This window comes from Misgurnus anguillicaudatus, chromosome 5 (genome assembly GCF_027580225.2).
Source record: "Misgurnus anguillicaudatus chromosome 5, ASM2758022v2, whole genome shotgun sequence".
Taxonomy (NCBI): domain Eukaryota; kingdom Metazoa; phylum Chordata; class Actinopteri; order Cypriniformes; family Cobitidae; genus Misgurnus; species Misgurnus anguillicaudatus.
This window is the reverse complement of record NC_073341.2, coordinates 8,404,455-8,422,706: the sequence shown is the minus strand read 5'-3', so window position 1 is coordinate 8,422,706 and position 18,252 is coordinate 8,404,455. Positions and strand designations below refer to the sequence as shown.

The 18,252-nt window shown below is 37.8% G+C and overlaps 1 long non-coding RNA gene across 1 annotated transcript; it reads left to right on the top strand.

Moving 5' to 3' along the window:
* The first annotated feature begins 323 nt into the window (after positions 1-323).
* Positions 324-778, top strand: LOC129413510 (uncharacterized). Its single transcript, XR_012369404.1, has 3 exons — positions 324-380; positions 469-519; positions 608-778. It is a non-coding gene; the product is annotated as an uncharacterized lncRNA (long non-coding RNA).
* Positions 779-18,252: the final 17,474 nt, after the last annotated feature.

The following is an 18,252-nucleotide window of genomic DNA, read 5'->3' as shown; positions in this document are numbered from 1 at the left end:
CAATAATGCAGGGTGCATGCTTCTGATTTCATTGCTTTTGAATTTGCAATTTAATGTTTAATTTTAAGGCTCTGGTTAAACTTCATTTTCACACATTCACAGTTCATCAAACCTTTCCCCCCTCTTTCAGATTTCACCATTATAAAATGTAATTTTAAATGTCGGGCAAAGGCCCACTTTCACTGCTGCTATTGTTCAACGACTGTGGTAACTAGGGGAAATTTGCTGAAGCACATTGCCAGCCATCCTTTACCACCAACCCAACCTCAGTCCTCCTCCTCAGTCCAGCAGGCGCAACCTCAGTCCTCCTCCTCCTCGGTCCAGCAGGCGCAACCTCAGTCCTCCTCCTCCTCGGTCCATACTGTGTCAACGATATTACGGTACCAATATTAATTTAAATAACTGTAAAAGCATTGGAAATTGTTTTTTTTTTTTTAGGTGTATTGACATGCATGACAACATTAACAGGGCCTTCCACGACAACATGGAAGCAACAGCTGTGGTGTCTTTGTCCTGATGGTAAGTTTATAAAGTGGTGTGTTGCTTACTAGGTGTTTATCCAGTATATGTATCTGACCAAATGTATTTGTAATGTTTACTATATCAGTATTCACTGAGCTTTGTGACAGCAGGGGCCTTTGATTTTACAGAGGTAAGTGAAATATGCAGTGGAAACCCCCATATTACTAAAAGTAAACTGAGTTTTTTTTTACTTAGGCTGACATGCCTTGCATCAGGAGGTGGTGGTGTCTGCTACTTTTGGAAAATTTCCCCTTGAGCTTTTTTTTTAATCCACATTTTAACTTGCACTCAGATTTTGCTGTGCTGTCACACTATATACTGTTCATTGAAGCTTCAATAACCAAATGCTTAAATTTAGCAGTTTTCAACTATAGATCAATTCATTGATGCATGTAATCTAAATAAGTGTATTTCAATTATGGTCCTGTGGATGTCATTAAAAACAAACTGTCTTCATGGGACTTTATATTTTAAACATTTGAAGGTCAGACGCTGAAAGAAAACAACTCCGGAAAAAGAGGAGAGCAGAAAGAGCAGGTATTGGTTTGCATTTTAAACCTTGAACCTAAATAACAGAGATTTGAAAATGATGCTACTCTTGTTGTACTCTTGCCAATGTAGTAGAGGTGATGGAAACCCCACTGCCTGTGGATTATTTGACAAGATAAGTGCAGTATAAACTCTTGTCAATCTATCTCTTACCCTTTTTAATAAGTCGTATTTCAAGATAAATTTTGGACTGACTGTTTGCTACTTTGGACAGATGCAATCAGGATCCGCCAGAGGATGTCTGATTGGAGTTGTCACAGACAATGGCGATATTGCTTTCTGGAGACTTTCGCTGACGTGCAAGGTTATCAGGGACATTGTCAGCAGGCCCAAATTTAGAGAAGAGGCACACTTTGTATGGCTGGACAGTAAGTTCTTTAGATATAAGTTGTGAGTACTGCAAAAGGTACTTGAGAACGTCTATCTATCCATCTATCTATGTCTTTTTTAACTGGTTTTACTTTGTAAATGAACAACATAGTCTCTTAGGTGCTGTGTGTGTGTGTGTGTGTGTGTGTGTGTGTGTGTGTGTGTGTGTGTGTGTGTGTACCTGGTAATTATCACGTTGTGGGGACCAATTGTCCCCACAAAGATAGGAATACCAGTGTTTTTGTAACCTTGTGGGGACATTTTGATGTGTGTGTGTGTGTGTGTGTGTGTGTGTGTGTGTGTGTGTGTGTGTGTGTGTGTGTGTGTGTGTATAAATATATATATATGTATATAAAAAGAAATTCCTTGTATGACTCAGTACTATGTTAATGCCTTTCTTCAAAATTATTCAATATTGTTTGTTGTATATTAGGTGTTGTGAACTGGAGTTCATTTTCCAGAAAATATAGGGAAGAGTTTCATGTGCCCTACTCGTTGACTGCATGCTTGCAATGCACTGAAATCAAGGACTGCCCACTTGGGTATGTGGGTGATGGCAGAAGGGGAGTCCTGCAAGGATTTTATTCAGCGAAGGAGTTTTAGGGCTTTTGCTCAGTTGACTGTTTTTTCATTAATGGAGGGGAATTTCAGGTTGAGTAGAGTGAGTGAGTGCGTGTGTGCACCTGTTTGTGTACATGATTATATGTATGTGTGCATTGTCTTTTAAAAGCTATCACTGGTATGAGTTTGGTTTTTTTGACTGCATGCATACTATGGGATACAGTGATTGACAATGTACTGTATGTAGTTGGTTTAACTTCAAACTCATTTATTGGCATAAATGTTTTATAATAGCCAATGTAATGAACAAATATAAACAATAACTAAAACAGATGAATAATTAAAGAAATATATAAGGTGCCATAAAAAGTAATTTTGTAAAGTACAACAAAAGTTTTTTACATTATAAGATATTACACAATACTCTATTTCACAACTCTTAAAACGAATGTGTTAAAATGACACATCTTGTGTCTAATTAAGGATAACACTTTTAATGGGATGTCTTTACCACATTGCTGTGTTATTTTTTGAATACACTTGTCACTTTGTGTTGTAATACATCTTGTGTTGTCCCATTTATTTTAACACAATCAACACGAAATGACCCAACCCAAGTGTTAAAATAACACTGTAATAAATAGGATAACACAAAACAATGTGTTACAAATTAACACATCCTTCCGTGTACAAGTTTACTTTAGATCAAGCACAGTTAAAACTATGGATATTCACTCTACTCCTTTTTGCTGTTTTCATTATTACTTGAGTCTATTTTAAATACTGAATTTATTAAAGTTTTCATATTTTGTCTAGCGCGATATGGCGCACGTTTTCAGACCGCACTATTTTCATCTGCATTTCCTGTTTAGCGTGGCGTCGACTTTTATTTGAAATTTATGATTTCAAATCTCTAAGACAAGGACACAAGGCAACGATGTATGAGGCTTGGGATATAATCAACCAACGAGAGAACTACGTCCTCACAGCAAACTGCACCTGTATGGCGGGGTAAGTAGGGTATTATTTGGTGTTGTGGTCTTGTAGCTACCCACTGCGCAAAGTGACGTCAGAATGACGTCTTTTTCATGTAATTTTTGGACGTCCGAATTCGGTACATAAAAGGGGTTGTTTTGTAACGCCAGGCGACGTCTTTTTTCGACGTCTTCTGCACGTCTAAATGTTAACATCCGTAGGACCTCCGTGTAATGAAAAGAGACATGAAAAAAGCGAAAAGAAATGTTTGTCTCTGCACTTCACCCATCCATTGGGACACCGAACGCATCAGTCATTTCCTGCCGGCCATGGGTCTCTCGAACCACCAATCTCTGGGTTACAAGCAAGTCTCGCTAACCACTCAGCCACACGGCCATATGTTAATTTTGTAAATAAGGCACACTTATTGCATTTATAACACAAACGCAACATTATGAGAATAGGTGAGAATATTTTCATGTTAAATTGTTAGTATGGTCATATATTTTAATATAACGAACTACGCATTTAATTACGGATTTTTCATTGTACATTTAGATGAATTTGTATTTAAATAAAGAAAGCAGAGAAAACAGTACTGTATAAAATAATATAGACTATTCGTAAGTATAAATCATGTTGGTACAATAATGCTGATATTTGTAAATAAAAAAAATTTTATAGGCCTAATCATGTAATATAGACATAGACCTGTCATAGACGTCCAAATGACCTTCAAAAAATTACCCAGTTCAAACGTCAAATGTTGCCCGTAAATATGACGTCCAAATGACGTCCAAAAAATTACCCAGTTTAAACGTCAAATGTTGCCCGTAAATATGACGTCCAAATGACGTCCAAAAAATTACCCAGTTTAAACGTCAAATGTTGCCCATAAATATCACGTCCAAGTAGGGTCATGGTTGGACGTCCAAATAGTGGACCAAGTTTGGATGTCGAATAGATGTCCAGAATTGGTCATGGACCAACGAACGAACAATATAGACACGATCTGCACGTCTATCCAACGTCCAATGTTTAGTGGGTAACATAGGGCAAAGCTCTATACATAGTTGACATATAAAGATGTCTAATCCTTCAAGTGTTACTGTCCGTTCAGGTTTAATTTAGGCTATTAACTTACCGTGTGTCTCAATTTGTTCCCTAGCTCCCGAGGTGGTGAATCAGTATATCGTGTACACAGGTTGGGGCACTTGTAAGGACCCTAGCTCACTTCATATTGGGACAATGTTCACTTATTTTTCTGTCACGTGGCTGCTTAAGCGCGTTGTAATCACTCACAGCTGTTACTCATCAACAACCGGCAAATCCAACATCTCTCTGACTTAATTTTAAAAACAGTACATTGTGAAAAATGTTGTCATTATTCTCTTACATATCTGTGCATAAAATTGGAGGCATATAATTACATTTGAAATGTAATAAATATATTTACAATTTTAAATAAATATTATTCTTTTAAATATTGAGTTGATTGTGGTTCCTTACTGTGTAGAAATGTATGTTTATATTTACAACTAAAACAAACGTTTGTCTTTATAAAAGTTCTGTCACATTTCATAAAGTTTATTGCGTTGGATCACGTGATGTTCGGTTGGCAAGCTTCAGAAAAGGTCACGTGATTTCCGGTTAGGGAACATAGGGACCATCGATGCTCACTGGTTTTTGCGTTGCATTGTGGGAATTTTTACACAGGTTGGGGCACTTGTAAGGACCCTAGCTCACTTCATATTGGGACAATGTTCACTTATTTTTCTGTCACGTGGCTGCTTAAGCGCGTTGTAATCACTCACAGCTGTTACTCATCAACAACCGGCAAATCCAACATCTCTCTGACTTAATTTTAAAAACAGTACATTGTGAAAAATGTTGTCATTATTCTCTTACATATCTGTGCATAAAATTGGAGGCATATAATTACATTTGAAATGTAATAAATATATTTACAATTTTAAATAAATATTATTCTTTTAAATATTGAGTTGATTGTGGTTCCTTACTGTGTAGAAATGTATGTTTATATTTACAACTAAAACAAACGTTTGTCTTTATAAAAGTTCTGTCACATTTCATAAAGTTTATTGCGTTGGATCACGTGATGTTCGGTTGGCAAGCTTCAGAAAAGGTCACGTGATTTCCGGTTAGGGAACATAGGGACCATCGATGCTCACTGGTTTTTGCGTTGCATTGTGGGAATTTTTACACAGGTTGGGGCACTTGTAAGGACCCTAGCTCACTTCATATTGGGACAATGTTCACTTATTTTTCTGTCACGTGGCTGCTTAAGCGCGTTGTAATCACTCACAGCTGTTACTCATCAACAACCGGCAAATCCAACATCTCTCTGACTTAATTTTAAAAACAGTACATTGTGAAAAATGTTGTCATTATTCTCTTACATATCTGTGCATAAAATTGGAGGCATATAATTACATTTGAAATGTAATAAATATATTTACAATTTTAAATAAATATTATTCTTTTAAATATTGAGTTGATTGTGGTTCCTTACTGTGTAGAAATGTATGTTTATATTTACAACTAAAACAAACGTTTGTCTTTATAAAAGTTCTGTCACATTTCATAAAGTTTATTGCGTTGGATCACGTGATGTTCGGTTGGCAAGCTTCAGAAAAGGTCACGTGATTTCCGGTTAGGGAACATAGGGACCATCGATGCTCACTGGTTTTTGCGTTGCATTGTGGGAATTTTTAGGGAACGAACGTTCCAGTGCACTGAACGGATTTTGCGATTGAGACAGCCCTTAAAATGGCCGACTCCCTGATCAGTGCCCTGACTACTGAACAAGGGAGCTGATTGAGACACACGGTTTCTCTCCGTTACATATTTTCATATGTTCTCATAACCAGGGTTTGAAAGTACAATTTTCATGAAATACACAGTGCCAACAGTTTTCAAAATTACAGCAGCCAGCCAATAGCATTCAGTTACATTTAAAACCTGTTTAGGCTTAGGTCTACACGCGTAGTAAGTCAGATGTTTACCTACTTTATAGTCCGAGATGAAATTTGGCTGAAAGCAGATGTTACTTTCAAGCCCTGGTAATAACATTATTGATCAGCTGGTAAGTTTATTATGTTTTTGTGAAATTTCAGGCTTGGGTCATGCAGCTGCAATATTATTCAAAGTTGAGCTCTACTGTATGTTAGGATGGGAAGGACTGAGAAAGCAGCAGTTACCTTTGGAGTGTGCATGTGGAAAGACATCAGTAGGAAAGAAGTCAGACCATCTCCATTGAGGGAAATCAGCTTCAACAAACCAAAGAGGCTGGACAGGCATTTTCCAGCAGCTTTAACATCTGCTAGGAAAAATAGTATTACACCCAGAGGCATGTAATAGTTGAAACAGCCTAGATAAGCTACCTATTGCCATAGTGTTTTGACACCATAATGTAGCATGATAAAGGTGTTACTTGGTGATGCAGAGATGAAAAAGACTATAGACACGGTTTAATTATATCAGTATAATTTATGTTAGTTTAAATAGGTCTACATTTGACTTCAGGTTACTTATTTTAGAAATGACATTTGTTTTTTGTATATTGTACACCTGTGTGTTTAAAGCTCTGACGTGAACATTATGCAGCACAGTTACTGTGTCTTTTTGTTGCTCTATTATCAGTGTTGACAGATGATGACATCCAGGAACTGCAGGTTGTGGACCCCGGTGTTGCAGTGCTGACAAGCCTGGAAAATAGTGACACAGACACTGCATCATCTGACACTGATTCAGAGGAGCATCCTGACTAACCTGAGCCTTTATTTGATGTAACACTCAGGGAACTGTCAACACAGGAAATGCAGGTGAAATGCGAGGATACATTTCACAGACTTAAAACTACACTACAACCTCATCAATGTGAGAAACTGGAATTTGTGACATGGCAACAGTCAAAGTCAAAGGACTGGTAAACCTATAGGGCTGGTCGAATCACAAGCACTAAATTTCACCACTCGACCAGTACTGAAAAGATTAGCCAAACATACCTAAATGATATAATGCAGTATAAAAGAACAGAGTTAAATGTCCCAGCTGTGATCTGGGGTAAGAACATGGAGGAAACGGCAAGACAAGCCTACACTGCATATATGTCCCAAAGCCATCCAGATTTCAGCGTCAGCTCATGTGGCTTAGTAGTGCAACCTTCTGAGCCACACCTTGGATCATCACCAGATGGGATAGCAAGATTAGGGTTGCCAACTGTCCCGGATTAGCCGGGACGTCCCGTATTTTAAGCCTAATTTATTTGTCCCATACGAGACGTCCCGCATCCTGTTTTTTTACTGCTATGCTTGATCTAACCAGTGATTGATACAACAGGCTTCGACTTCATGTGGCGCCACAACGACAGCCAGATAACATCAAAATCCCGCAAGAGGGATTCGAGAAATCCTACAGAAGCCACTATCGAAAAGCTCCCGCGTTACTTTGATGTCATCTACTGTCAGTCCTTGCGGTGCCACAAGCAGCAGCAGTGCTGATCACGACACCTTTTATCCAATCACAGATCCCCAGCACATTCAGTACACGTTTAAGAGGGTCAAATAATAAAATTTTATGTTTGGTTTTTTATATGGTCGGTTACTTAGCTGTTTGTATAAGATCGGCATAGTTACAAAGTTTGGTCTCAATTCTGAAGAGATCACTGATCCAGACCTGCCTAAAACGCATCAATTTGAAGGATTTAATCATTTTCAACTTTACTAGGACATTTTGGTGCTTCTGATTCACATACTGTAAGTGTTTTTTAATTTGTTTTTGATGTTGACCCTGTAAGACAGTGGTTCCCAAACTTTTTGAGCCTGTGGCCCCCCTTGTGTACGGTGCATTCCTTTGCGGCCCCCCAAAGAACATTTTTGACAAAAAACTGTTCTAAAACTCAACATTTTAATAAACATTTTTGATTAGTAGCCTTATTTTTTTAGGTTTATTACACAGAATTCATGATAAATTAATGTATTTCATAAAATGTCATAAAACTGAGGCCCCCCTGGCACCATCTCACGGCCCCCAGTTTGAAAAACACTGCTGTAAGACAACCACATCTTATAGAATCTATGTTAGTTTAGTTTGTCACATGATTAAAATGATGGGGATGACGTTTTATTTACCTTTAATGCGGGAGTCACAAGTGTTTTGTTTTAGACACGTAAAGTTAACTTAATGGTTCAAAAGTAGCCTTAATGTGTTAAAAGTAGGCTACCTGCTGTAAATTAACAAACTATTAATAAACCTACCATGTATGTTCCCAGGGAATAAGAGTTAGCTAATCTCCTAATTAAATATTAATTTATATCATTTTGACAAAATGGCTTAAATACACTGTATACAAAACCATAAATACGCACTGCTGCGACAGGCCACATTTTGTCCCGTATTTCAGAGTGAGAAAGTTGGCAACCGTAAGCAAGATGCACATGCTGTGGCAAAGGGGTGGTAGAGATAAAGTGTCCCTACAAATACAGCGATAGCCTTCAAGGATGTACAAAAGATGAGCAGTTTTGTCTAGACAAGTAATTCGCATTGAAGCATTCACACACATACAGTATTGTTCAAAATAATAGCAGTACAATGTGACTAACCAGAATAATCAAGGTTTTTAGTATATTTTTTTATTGCTACGTGGCAAACAAGTTACCAGTAGGTTCAGTAGATTCTCAGAAAACAAATGAGAACCAGCATTCATGATATGCACGCTCTTAAGGCTGTGCAATTGGGCAATTAGTTGAATTAGTTGAAAGGGGTGTGTTCAAAAAAATAGCAGTGTGGCATTCAATCACTGAGGTCATCAATTTTGTGAAGAAACAGGTGTGAATCAGGTGGCCCCTATTTAAGGATGAAGCCAACACTTGTTGAACATGCATTTGCAAGCTGAGGAAAATGGGTCGTTCAAGACATTGTTCAGAAGAACAGCGTACTTTGAATAAAAAGTTGATTGGAGGGGGGAAAACCTATAAAGAGGTGCAAAAAATGATAGGCTGTTCAGCTAAAATGATCTCCAATGCCTTAAAATGGAGAGCAAAACCAGAGAGACGTGGAAGAAAACGGAAGACAACCATCAAAATGGATAGAAGAATAACCAGAATGGCAAAGGCTCAGCCAATGATCACCTCCAGGATGATCAAAGACAGTCTGGAGTTACCTGTAAGTACTGTGACAGTTAGAAGACGTCTGTGTGAAGGTAATCTATTTTCAAGAATCCCCCGCAAAGTCCCTATGTTAAAAAAAAGGCATGTGCAGAAGAGGTTACAATTTGCCAAAGAACACATCAACTGGCCTAAAGAGAAATGGAGGAACATTTTGTGGACTGATGAGAGTAAAATTGTTCTTTTTGGGTCCAAGGGCCACAGGCAGTTTGTGAGACGACCCCCAAACTCTGAATTCAAGCCACAGTACACAGTGAAGACAGTGAAGCATGGAGGTGCAAGCATCATGATATGGGCATGTTTCTCCTACTATGGTGTTGGGCCTATTTATCGCATACCAGGGATCATGGATCAGTTTGCATGTGTTAAAATACTTGAAGAGGTCATGTTGCCCTATGCTGAAGAGGACATGCCCTTGAAATGTTTGTTTCAACAAGACAATGACCCAAAACACACTAGTAAACAGGCAAAGTCTTGGTTCCAAACCAACAAAATTAATATTATGGAGTGGCCAGCCCAATCTCCAGACCTTAATCCAATTGAGAACTTGTGGGTTGATATCAAAAATGCTGTTTCTGAAGCAAAACCAAGAAATGTGAATGAATTGTGGAATGTTGTTAAAGAATCATGGAGCTGAGAGGTGCCACAAGTTGGTTGACTCCATGCCACACAGATATCAAGCAGTTTTAAAAAACTGTGGTCATACAACTAAATATTAGTTTAGTGATTCACAGGATTGCTAAATCCCAGAAAAAAAATGTTTGTACAAAATAGTTTTGAGTTTGTACAGTCAAAGGTAGACACTGCTATTTTTTTTAACACACCCCTTTCAACTAATTGCCCAATTGCACAGCCTTAAGAGCGTGCATATCATGAATGCTGGGTCTTGTTTGTTTTCTGAGAATCTACTGAACCTACTGGTAACTTGTTTGCCATGTAGCAATAAAAAATATACTAAAAACCTTGATTATTCTGGTTAGTCACATTGTACTGCTATTATTTTGAACAATACTGTACTACTATCAAATTCAACTTCACGGGCCCTATTTTAACGATCTAAGCGCATTTTCTAAAGCGCACAGCGCAACGTCTAAATGGGCGTGTCCGAATCCACTTTTGCTAATTTAACGACGGGAAAAATCATTTTTGCGCCGAGCGCATGGTCGAAAAGGGTAGGTCCTATTGTAATGGGAGTATTTTGGGCGTAACGTGCAGTAAACCAATGAGAGTCACAGCTCTCATTCCCTTTAAAAGCAAGTTGCGCTGGCGCTATGTCTAATCCCTATTTAGATGACGGACTTTGTAAACTGAAAAACTAAGCGGAGGTAGAAGATCCCCAGTTTAAGGTTAATGTTAAATAATTGTGTTGTTTTTCCCTTATATTGAAATTGTTATTTTTTTATTAAAACCTTTAAAACCCGTTTTCTTTTAGTCATGGAAGTAAAAAGCAGGCTTGTAATTGCTTTAAATGTATGGCTATCCAATATCATCAAAAAAATAATTTACAAGTATGTAAGATAAGGTTTGTACTCTAAAAATACTTTATTTGTAACAAACAGGAGATAAAGAATTTACAAACGGCTCTCCTCACGTTTCAGCACTTTGGACAGCGTTTTTTTAGCAAAGAGTTTTTTTTAAGCATTACTTAAAATGTTTTTCATCTCACCATATCCACAGGTACAGAGTCATCATATACAATAAATCCGTGAGGTAGCATTAAAAAAAACATTTAAAAACAGATGCATTTGTTTAAAGCAAAGCTTTTATTTACTTACCAGGCTGCAGGTGAAGCTGCTCTTTGCGCATTCTAACGTCTCATAATAAGTCCTCAATTATGTCCAAGAGACTCAATAATAATATTTTACATTCAATCCTTTAATCTTTCATATTTAAAAGCATTTTTGTGCTGCTGGGCATTCATGTACTTTGTCATAAGCAAACCCGCGTTGTCCTCCCGTTTATAGGCGCATATTACTAATGCGCTCTTTAAATAACATAAAACATATTGCGCCATTGACTTTAGACTTTAGACCAGGTTTTTGTTGGTCAATGGCGTAGTCTATTTTAGTTGCCTCAAAATAGCAACGCGCCAACAATGCGCCTGAACACACCTCGTTTTTCAGACCAGAACGCCCATGGGCGCAAAGGGGGCGCAAATGCATTTGCTATTTAAACAACGCGGCGCTAAACGTGAAAATTAGGGTGGAAACTAGCGAAAGACACTTGCGTCACGCATTGCGCTGCATTGCGCCGGGTGTAAGATAGAGCCCCACATGTTTGTGTGTAATGTTAAATATTGTGACACTGTGTTGTGGTCCAAGGAGGAGTTCATTGTGCAACGTATCTTAAGAAATGAAGAGTTTTTGCTGGAGGCTTTGCCAAAAGCACAACGCTTCTTTATCTTGAGTGTGTTGCCTGAACTACTGACAAGACGACATGACCCTGTCTTGGTATCACAGAGAGCCTGCAAATACTGCGAAAGGCCAGTATTTGGAAAAATGATCATCTGTATCAAATGCAGCAACCACGTTCATTACACCTGTGCACACATAAAAAGGAAGCCAGCAACATAGTTATGTAGGGAAAGTCTTAAGAGTTGATGTTTGAATGATTACCTTTAGGACTGGGAAATGTATTGTATTGTGTTATGAATCTGGTCCACATTGCCCATACCTACATTTATTGTTTTCCTTTATTCTTTTCCTTCATTTATTGTTTTCCTTCATTACAAATTGAATTAATAAGCACTGTGAATTGTTGATATAATCTGGGCGGAAAGTACATTATACAAACCAGTGGCAGCCTACATTGGGAGGTTTATTATAATGCATTAAGTTTCAAGCACAGTACATTTGTTTTACAAATATAAATCACTTTAAAACTACTACATGGTAATGTGTTACTCATTTGGAAACAATACTTTTACAGAGGTTTGTGAGGGCACGACATACAGTCACAACATCGTTAACCTGCGACACTGAAATAACTGTAGGCAAAATTTTAAAGTTTTTCAACCGACTAATAACTCGCTCCACATGGATTCTCACACGAGACAGTTGTCTACATCAGTGGTTCTCAAACTTTTTCTGCGTGCGGCCCCCCTTGTCTACGGTGCATTCTTTTACGGCCCCCCAAAGAAAATTTATGACAAAAAACTGTTCTAAAATGTAACATTTTAATCAAGCAAAACATATTAAATCATACAAAGTAGTGCTGTTGGTTAGTAGCCTTATTTTTTTTTAGGTTTAATTACACAGAATTCATGATAAATGAATGTATTTTATAAAATGTCATAAAACTGGGGCCCCCCTGGCACCATCTCGCGGCCCCCCTGGCCCCCAGTTTGAAAACCACTGGTCTACATGTGTCCACTTCCTGTGCAGAAAGCTGCTTTTGTCCTTTTGTGAAATGAGGGATACAAAGGGTTGCACCATAAGCTGCAAGCTTGTCTCTGATGAGAAATCTTCTTTCGGCTAAAACCTCATCCCTAGGGTCCAAAAGTCCTAAAAAAAATACTCTTTAAAAAATCGGTTTGTCTGAAACCCGTCAACCCCACCCAGGAGTTAGAAATAAAATTGGAGCAGCTGGGGTGATGCCGATTAAATATTTAATGGTGTTGTTGTGTTGACCATGTCTGGGCCCTAGCAGTCAGATTACTGGGTCTAGCTATGAACATTTCTGTGCAATCTATTATGCACAGACAGTTTTTAAAGTTCTGCTTTAATATGTTTTGGGCATATTTTTAAGTATTGTGCTCTTACTTGGCCATTTAATGAGTGGCTTAAGGACCAAGGCCATACCAGGGACCGAGCACCGCAAAAAATTTGAAATGGTGGTTTTTGATACCTTAAATCTATAAATGCCAAGTCAGTATTACATAGGCCCAACCTTAATTTCATCAATACAACCAATAGGTGGTCTTCTAGTGTAAGTTTTTGGCAAATTCTTTCCAAGCTGCCTGTTATTTTTTTAAGCAGCCACTCAGAGAGCACGGAGGTTAGTCCTGTGAAAAAAATCAATTGTCCAATGTTGCACTTAACAGTGGTGTAGGAAAATGTAGATTTCTGCAGCTCCTCTTTTAGCTTTACATTTTTTTTTACATTTTCTGCTTGTAGTGTCTCAAACTTCTGACACAGGTGTTCATAGTCCTCCTGAAGCTGTCTGTGTCTCCGGTTCAGGTCATCATACTCTGTAACTGGGATGTCAGCTTTAAAAAGAAAAGTGAAAATTAAGCATGTACTGCAACCAATGCAGACAATTTCACAATTAAGAGTTCTCACAAATATTAGCAATGACTTTTCAAAACTTTTCCATGTTCCATGCTTTACTGAACACAGGGTGAGATTTTTCATCTGCATTTGACTCATTCAGGGGCCTGTGTACAGATATGCAATTAGAGCAGTGTGCCTGGCAGGAGCACATACACACTAGGAACACACTGACTCTTTCAGTCCATGTTTCCATTATACGTTACATTCCCATACCTTTAAGTTTAAAATAGGTAGGCCTATTATTGTAGTATGATTACAAGGAGAGTAGGAGTAAGAGGGGAAGAATAAAAGAGGAGGTAGTGAATCATTAAAGGTTCAGCAAAAAAAAAAACAGTTCAGCAAAAAAAAAAACAGTTTATAGATGAAGACTTAAAATTTAGTCTTTTATTATTACATTTATTCTTTTATTAAAATGTATTATTTTAATATGATTTCATTATTATATATTATGTATCTGTATTATTATTCTTTATATTCATACTCAGTTGTGTTATCTTATGGAGTGATAAATGCATGTGTTTGAATGCACGAGACTATAGATAGTATGGATCACATGTCAGGGGATTGAAAGAGGGTAACACGCTCCATTGATAATGACATTATCAATGGTCCAGTTAATCCAATCCCTCTTAAAAACCCAGACAAAGAGTTATGAGTTGATGGATCTAGTTACTATGTCGATGGAAAACGACATACTGGATGGGCTGTAGTGGAAGCTGATGGAACTGTTGTAAAGAAAGGATCTCTTTCTGGACAGTTTTCAGCACAAGTAGCTGAGCTTGTAGCACTTACGGAAGCCTTTGAACTATCGGAAAGAGATCGAGTCAACATATATACGGATAGCCGCTATGCTCTAGGCGTGGTACATAACTATCTAGCCCTGTGGAAAAGACGTGGACTTATCACTAGCAGTGGAAGCGAAATACAACATGCTTCCATAATTCGTCGCTTGATTGCAGCTTGTCACTTACCTAGAGAAGCAGCCGTGATCAAAGTAAAATCACATCAAAGTCCAAAGAAAGTCAGGGTAACACGGCAGCAGATGCAGCAGCTAGAGAAGCAGCTCTACTTCCTCTTACTCCTGTTACCTTGGTAAAAGAAAACAGCGAAGATTATCTTGAGCTCCATCTTCCGTCATATCAAATGGAGACAGATGAAGAGAAAGAACACTGGATAAAAGCAGGAGCAAAAGAAGATGATCAAGGTATCTGGAGAATTCCAACAGGACAAGTGGTAATGCCTATCGGAACAAGAAGAGAACTAATGCAGCTGTATCATGGAAAAGTGCACGCTGGAGCAAAAGCAATGAAAGCTCAAATCAGTGAGACTTGGTGGTGGCCACGAATGAAGAGAGACATTCATGATTACTGTAGAAGATTTTTGATCTGCATAAAAGCAAATGTGGGAAAATCTGAAAAAGGTGCGAATGTCACATGCACCTAGACCAACAGGTCCATGGACTCATCTGCAAATCGATTTCACAGGACCTTTATCACCCAGTGGAGGGTACCAATATATTCTAGTAATTTTGGACAGGTTTACTAGGTGGGTAGAAGCATTCCCTACGAAAACTTGCACGGCTGAAGCAGCAGCACAAGTAATGGTGGAGGAAGTCTTTCCCCGCTGGGGTCTTCCATATGAACTTGATTCTGACAATGGAACTCACTTCACTGGAAAACTGATGAAGGAAGCAATGAAGTTGATGGGGATTAAACAGAAATTCCACATTCCATATCATCCACAAAGTTCAGGAATGGTAGAACGAATGAACCGATCACTGAAAACATCTCTAACCAAGGCTATTCTGCAAACTGGCCAAGGTTGGCATAAATTATTACCTGCTATTTTGTGGAATTTGAGAGCAACTCCAAACAGAGTTACAGGATTAACACCTTTTGAATTAATGACTGGAAGAGCAATGGTTCTACCTCCTGATGCTCCACCACCTGCGGGAACAGGAGGAGATTCTACTTTGTTCCAAGAAAAGTTACGACGTTATCTCGCAATGCTGGACAAAGCTATTAAAGACAATAATAAGAAAGTGCGAGAAGCTCAACAGCGATGGGACGCAAAACACACCACTACTGATATTCCACATATTCCCGAGTTAGGCAGTTTTGTTATGGTCAAACGCATTGCTAGGAAAGGTTTAGAGCCTAGATGGGAGGGACCATATGAGATACTCTTAACAACTGATACAAGTGTTTGCCTCAAAGGGAAGGGTGTAGGGACAGATAGATGGTATCATTGGTCACAAGTTAAACCTTGCTTAGTGAATGAACAAAATGATGATAATGTCTTATGGCCTGAGATTGAGCAATGTTCGTCCATTATCTTTAAAGAATGGGAACAAAGAATTGATGTTTAATTATTTCTCTGTTTCCATTTCAGGAATCAATCCCATTGACATTGATTAGAGATGGTGGGAAATAGGAGATTTTACACATACTACACAACCACATAACAATGCACATTCGCTTACTGATTTTCAACCCTAAGGGATAGAATTCTTTAACACCAACATTTATTGGTGACGATTTATTAGTTTTTTCTTTTCTTAGATGATTGGGGTTCATTTTGAATGCTTACACATAGTCGTTAATTGACACATAGTATACGGGGACATACCATGGGTTGGGTTTTTTTTGTTATTTGTTTTCCTTTCCTTTCCCATTCTTCTGTCCTGTCTGACTATCTCTTGGTCTGCAATTTCTTCTCCTCACTATCACTTCAATAGGTTGGCCCCCTGGGAGTAATGGTGTGGAACTGACGGCCGTAGTTCCAGTGGAGGGAGATGAAGACTTAAAATTTAGTCTTTTATTATTACATTTATTCTTTTATTAAAATGTATCATTTTAATATGATTTTATTATTATATATTATGTATCTGTATTATTATTCTTTATATTCATACTCAGTTGTGTTATCTTATGGAGTGATAAATGCATGTGTTTGAATGCACGAGACTATAGATAGTATGGATCACATGTCAGGGGATTGAAAGAGGGTAACACACTCCATTGATAATGACATGTCAGATGTGTACAGTTTGCAAAGCACCACAAAAGCATACACTAAGAATAGTATCTTAATATAGGAGTGGACTGTGCCATGTGTTAGCATGACATATATGTTCTATATTTGAGATGCTCAAGCAACATTTTTTTCTACCTTACAAGGAAGTCTTTCTGTGATGTATAAAAGCCCAAACCTTACTGTACCACCCCAGAGAAACTGAGGGATGACGGGGTGAAAGGAAGGAGAATCAAAGAAATGTATAGGCTGTCATAAATAGAACATCTTTACTGGTTTCTCTCCTGATATATATATATATATATATATATATATATATATATATATATATATATATATATATATATATATATATATATATTTATTTATTTATTAAAGATTTTTTCTTGGCAAAACAATTGGTGTCCGGACCAGTGAATCAAATAATAAAGAGGAAAAGGCTTAATTCCAAGTCTACAATAAACATTGTTAAATACAAAGCCACTTTAACAGGGTACCCCCAGGATCCTCCAAATGAAATTCAATGCCAACTCCGTTCCCATTCTGACAGAAATATAAGCAAAAAATGTCAAATCTGTAATCATCTTGAACCCTAGAAAATAATTATGTAGAACTAGGCTAATTATGTAGAAACATGCTTGAATTAAATAAAACATTTTATTTAAATTATCAGTTCTATTTAATACATACGCAACAGCGTAACACACATTTGATTTGTAATAAACAAAATAAACAAATAGATTTTAACTTATTGAACACTACAGCCTTTGCAGCTCTGCTGCCTTGGTTGCAATTTTTTTGCTCAAGCTCTCAAGTTGTGTCAACTTCTGCTTGTGGCTTCTTCTCAATGTGTTTGACTTGGCAATTAGCTCTGCCATTTTGCTGCCTTGTTTGCCCTCAGCCTCTTCTGCCATCTTGTCTGCATCACCCCTCAGATGCTCTGCAACTTCCTGGATGGTCTGTCTTGTCTTTTTAAGCTGCTCCAACTCCTGTTCAATCATTATTCTTCGATGTGCTTGAGATTCTTTTTTCTTTCGTTCACTTTCAAGATGCATCCTGTACCTCACCCTTGCTAATGTGACTGAAGACAGGAGCTCTGGTGAAAGGGTCACCTTGGTAACACCCCCATGCATGGACACGTAATCGCACACAACTCTTTGTGCAATAACAGTGTCCTCTTGGATATTATAAGTTTCTACTTGTTTATTGATAGAGAAGGCCCTCTCTACCGTAGCCTGCCCATGGGAGAGGAGCAGAAGGTTTTTGATGAAAGCCCAGAGCTGTGGGTAGGGCTGACTAATATATGAATGGTGAAACACATCAAACCTCTTCTCAAGGGGCTTGAAAGACAGGAACTTCTTATTCCTCACCTCTAGGGACAACAATTGTGAAAATTGCTGAATGATCAGATCACCTAAAGAATGAGTGAAAAAAAGACTCACATATATACAACCCCAAATCAGCAAAAGTTGGGACACTGTAGAAATTGTGAGTAAAAAAGGAATGGAATAATTTACTAATCTCATAAACTTATATTTTATTTACAATAGAATAAAAATAAGATTTCAAAAAGTCTGACTTTCAACATTTGATATGTCATGCCAAATATTGGCTCATTTTGGATTTCATGAGAGCTACACATTCCAAAAAAAGTTGGGACAGGTAGCAATAAGAGGCCAGAAAATTAATGTTTATTTTTTAATCATTGTATACCACTAGTCAACTAAATAAATATAAAATGGTAAAGATGAATACACATTTATACATTGATTTAATAGATTTAT